Genomic DNA, 5,000 nt, shown 5'->3' with positions numbered 1-5,000 from the left:
TTTGCTTTTTGCATTCACGTGTCGATATGCTGGATTGAGTTAAATGTAAATTTCAAGCGTATGCATTTGCAAAAGTTGGATTGATTATACATAACACAATTTAAAAGCTAGTGTTCAGGAATTGTGTGAGCTGTGGAGCTATTTCGATTCTAATGATCTCTTTGCACGGCAGGTACAAAACGCAGGTCACAGGTCATTGTTTTACCTATACAGAAAGTATCCTGCACATTCATAAAAGCTAACTTTCGGGCTAAAAACTTTTCTTTAGGCCTAATTAGGCCTAAGGTTAGCTTTTATGAATGTTTAGGATACTTTTCTTTAGGCCTAAGCTAAGGTTAGCTTTTATGAATGTTTAGGATACTTTCTGTATTGGTAAAACAATGACCTGTGACATGTGCTTTGTACCTGCCGTCTCTTCGCTAGGACTTTTGTCTTGCTGGCTTGACCAAGTGCGAGATAAAAAGTAGTACAAGCCGACAAGAGTACGATATGTGGTTATCGAACACGAGTGAAAAAAAGAACAGCAATGTGGATGCACTTAGCAGAGCTTGAACGCGCGTTACTAAACACAGGAACGGAACGGAATATGCCGGAATGACACTGGAATGAGACGGAATGAACAAGAATGGTACCAGAATATGCCGAAACGAACCAGAATGAGGCGGAATGACACACAAATAAAGTGGAATAAACCAGAATATGCCGGAACAAGGCGGAATGACTCTGGAATAGAACCGAATGACACCGGAATGAGACGAAATAAACAAGAATGGTACCGGAATATACCGGAACGAGGTGGAATGACAACAGAATAAGGCAGAATAAACCAGAAGGACGGGCGTTTCTAAACACAGCAACGGAACAGAATATACCGGAATATGCCGGAATGAGGCAGAATAACACCGGAATGACAACGGAATTGTCTATGGATCTAGGAGGCGGCTTTCACTGTGAGAGTTATTTTTAGTTCATTCTGACCGGTCAATTGCGCATTGACCAATCACAATCAAGTTCAGCGAACCACAAACTAATTACCGATGCTGCTTGCCTGCTTCCCATGAGCAACATGTGATGAAGGTATATGGAAATAGATTCGTGCAAACGGCCGGAAGACCTGTTTTCTCTCTCCGATTGTTGGCAATAATGCCATCGAACCTGAACACAGTGTTTCCTTGTTTGAAGAAAGAAGTCAGAAGCACAGAAAAAAAGATTGATCGTTGATAATGTATTTACATGAAGAATTGTGAGAACATATTGACTAGTTCCAAGCCTTATTACTTTCCCTTAACCCTTTCACCCCCGTGGGGTTCCCCATTGACGAGTAAAATCGTCTGGCGTTTGAGTAAAATCTATAGATGGCACTCTTGGGAGTGAAAGGGTTAATGTAAATTTTTTTTCTGTCAGCCTCTCTATATTCCGCAACATTTATTCATTCACACTCTAGAATGATAAAAATTACTTTTTGTTCCTTGTCATTCCAGTCCACGCTAATCAGCTTGATTCTGGTGTCCTTTTGGTTTATTCTGCCTTATTCTGTTGTCATTCCCCCTCGCTCAGGTATATTTCGGTACCATTCTTGTTTATTCCGTCTCATTCCGATGTCATTCGGTTTTATTCTAGAGTCATTCTGCCTTGTTCCGGCATATTCCGGTATATGCCGCTTTATTTGTGTGTCATTCTGGCTCGTTTCGGTATATTCCGGTACCATTCTTGTTCATTCCGTCTCATTCCAGTGTCATTCCACCTCATTCCGGCATATTCCGGTTTATTCCGTTATATTCCGTTCTGTTCCGTTCCTGTGTTTAGTAATGCCGAGCTTAAACTTGATTCATCACATCCACCTGATAGTTTTTTTGCAGGAGGCGCGGTGGCCTCATGGTTAGAGTGCTCGGCTCAGGATCAAGTGATCAGGGTTTGGGTCCTGGCTGGGGACATTGTGTTGTGTTCTTGGGCAAGACACTTTACTCTCACAGTGCCTCTCTCTACCCAGGTGCATAAATGGGTACTGGCAAATTCAAGGCTGGGGGTAACCCTGTGATGGACTAGCATCCCATCCAGGGGGGAGTAGAAATACTCCTTGTCTCTTCATGCTTAAGAAACCGGGGATTAGCTCTGGCGTGTTGGGCCACTAGGCTTGGAAAGCGCTACCTACCTAATAGCAACTGTTTACTTCTTTGCGTTCTTCAGGAGAAATAATGTGTGGACTCCGTCAACAAGAGTAAGGAGGAATACCAGAGCTATATGTTTATGTCGCAAATCTATACTAAAGTGAGTTTAGGAATTTCATTACTGTTAAGTTATTTTATAAAGTCTTAGTTTAATTTAATTTTGACATGTCTGTTGTCAGTATTTCAGTGTTTTGTGGGGAAGGGTAATTTGTGTTCACTTTTCCTTTGGTAGTTTTCCCCACACCCCTGGAACCTCCACTCCTGCTGGTCCTTTATAAGTAAACACCAAATGCTAACAAAGTAATTAGCGTTAGCTATCGGAAAGACAACATTTTCTTAGGGGAGGTAAATATTTATTTTATCGTTTGAAAAAAAATCAACATCTTACTATTTAGGTTTGACGTACTACTCTTTCTTTTAATACAAAAGGAATATCTGTCCCACCCAACTGACAAAGCGTAACACTTCGTAGGTTTCAGAATGGCAATGCCTGGAATTTTAATAATTAAAATTGTTAGAATGCATTTTCTCTTTCTGAAAACAGAACGAACATAACAATATTTTGTTTGGTGGTACTCCTTAGGCAGTTGACATTAATTTTCTTCCTTGATTAATCTACTGGCGACTGTTTGAATCTTTTATTTCAATTCCAGGAGACTGTGTTTGTGTGGAATTGCTTGGACGGGAGAACAGAAAGAGATGTTATCTTTAACAACATGAAACACACAACAAGGGTAAGTCTTAAATCCATCCATCCAGTTTTATAGTAAGAAAGCTTCACAGCTCAACTTAGGCTCTTTACGCTGGTGGGTCATTTTTTGCTAATAGTTAATTTATACAGTAATACTTAAGGTAATTCCCTTAAATCCTGTACTATCCAGCTGATCTTTGTCAAACTTGGTATAATTGATGTTCATGCACGAGACAATAGAAAATGCATTAAAAGTGAGTTTAGGAATTTTGTGACTGATATGTTGTTATTCAGTCTGTGGGGCAGCGCTGGTCTGGCCCGAAAGTCGTGGGTTCAGGTCCCACCCTGGTCAGAGTTTTTCTCTGTCCTTGTGTGGGCCCATTTCCATCAGTAGGGCTAACAATCACATGGTTTATGTGGGGTAGATATTTAGCACTTCACATTACACTCTAATCAGTTAAGTCTGTTCAAATGTAAGTGCTACGCGGCCACTGTTTGAAAAAACGTAATCCTTCCTTGTACTTGTACATGTTCATTCCGTGACTTGTAACATCATCAGCTCCCGTCTGGCCTTGTGGCTCAGTCGGTGGGGCGGTGGTGGTGTGGCCCGAAGGTCATGGGTTCAGTTCCCACCCTGGTCAGAGTTTTTCTCTGTCCTTGTGTGGGCCCATTTCCATCAGTAGGGCTAACGCTCACATGGTTCATGTGGGGTAGATACTTAGCACTTCACATAATACTCTAATCAGTTAAGTCTGTTCAAATGTAAGTGCTACACCGCCAACGTTTGAAAAAACGTAATCCCTCCTTGCACTTGTACATGTTCATTGCCGTGACTTTAACATTGTCATATTCCACGGCCTGCTCCTGTCTGGCCTTGTGGCTCAGTTGGTGGGGCGGTGGTGGTGTGGCCCGAAAGTCATGGGTTCAGTTCCCACCCTGGTCAGAGTTTTTCTCTGTCCTTGTGTGGGCCCATTTCCATCAGTAGGGCTAACGCTCACATGGTTCATGTGGGGTAGATACTTAGCACTTCACATAATACTCTAATCAGTTAAGTCTGTTCAAATGTAAGTGCTACACCGCCAACGTTTGAAAAAACGTAATCCCTCCTTGCACTTGTACATGTTCATTGCCGTGACTTTAACATTGTCATATTCCACGGCCTGCTCCTGTCTGGCCTTGTGGCTCAGTTGGTGGGGCGGTGGTGGTGTGGCCCGAAAGTCATGGGTTCAGTTCCCACCCTGGTCAGAGTTTTTCTCTGTCCTTGTGTGGGCCCATTTCCATCAGTAGGGCTAACGCTCACATGGTTCATGTGGGGTAGATACTTAGCACTTCACATAATACTCTAATCAGTTAAGTCTGTTCAAATGTAAGTGCTACACCACCAACATTTGAAAAAAACGTAATCCCTCCTTGTACTTGTACATGTTCATTGCTGTGACTTTAACATTGTCATTTTCCACGGCCTGCTCCCGTCTGGCCTTGTGGCTCAGTCGGTGGGGCGGTGGTGGTGTGGCCCGAAAGTCATGGGTTCAGTTCCCACCCTGGTCAGAGTTTTTCTCTGTCCTTGTGTGGGCCCATTTCCATCAGTAGGGCTAACGCTCACATGGTTCATGTGGGGTAGATACTTAGCACTTCACATAATACTCTAATCAGTTAAGTGTGTTCAAATGTAAGTGCTACACCACCAACATTTGAAAAAAACGTAATCCCTCCTTGTACTTGTACATGTTCATTGCTGTGACTTTAACATCGTCATATTCCACGGCCTGCTCCTGTCTGGCCTTATGGCTCAGTCGGTGGGGCGGTGGTGGTGTGGCCCGAAAGTCATGGGTTCAGTTCCCACCCTGGTCAGAGTTTTTCTCTGTCCTTGTGTGGGCCCATTTCCATCAGTAGGGCTAACTCTCACATGGTTCATGTGGGGTAGATACTTAGCACTTCACATAATACTCTAATCAGTAAAGTCTGTTCAAATGTGAGTGCTACACCGCCAACGTTTGAAAAAATGTAATCCCTCCTTGTAGTTGTACATGTTCATTGCCGTGACTTTAACATCGTCATATTCCACGGCCTGCTCCCGTCTGGCCTTGTGGCTCAGTCGGTGGAGCGGTGGTGGTGTGGCCCAAAGGTCATGGGTTCAGTTC

At 43.2% G+C, this 5,000-nt stretch overlaps 1 long non-coding RNA gene across 2 annotated transcripts in view; it reads left to right on the top strand.

Annotated features, from left to right (window-relative positions):
- The window catches only part of LOC137974388 (uncharacterized), a 12,315-nt gene that overhangs the window by 731 nt on the left and 6,584 nt on the right, over window positions 1-5,000 (top strand). For both annotated transcript variants that reach the window (XR_011117446.1, XR_011117445.1), the window contains 2 exons: window positions 2,188-2,268; window positions 2,822-2,902. This is a non-coding gene — a long non-coding RNA (uncharacterized lncRNA). The remainder of the gene's footprint in view (window positions 1-2,187; window positions 2,269-2,821; window positions 2,903-5,000) is intronic.

The sequence above is a fragment of the Montipora foliosa genome, chromosome 10, assembly GCF_036669935.1.
Source record: "Montipora foliosa isolate CH-2021 chromosome 10, ASM3666993v2, whole genome shotgun sequence".
Lineage (NCBI taxonomy): Eukaryota > Metazoa > Cnidaria > Anthozoa > Scleractinia > Acroporidae > Montipora > Montipora foliosa.
Note: the sequence above shows the minus strand (reverse complement) of the source record. Positions and strands in the feature narration are given on the sequence as shown.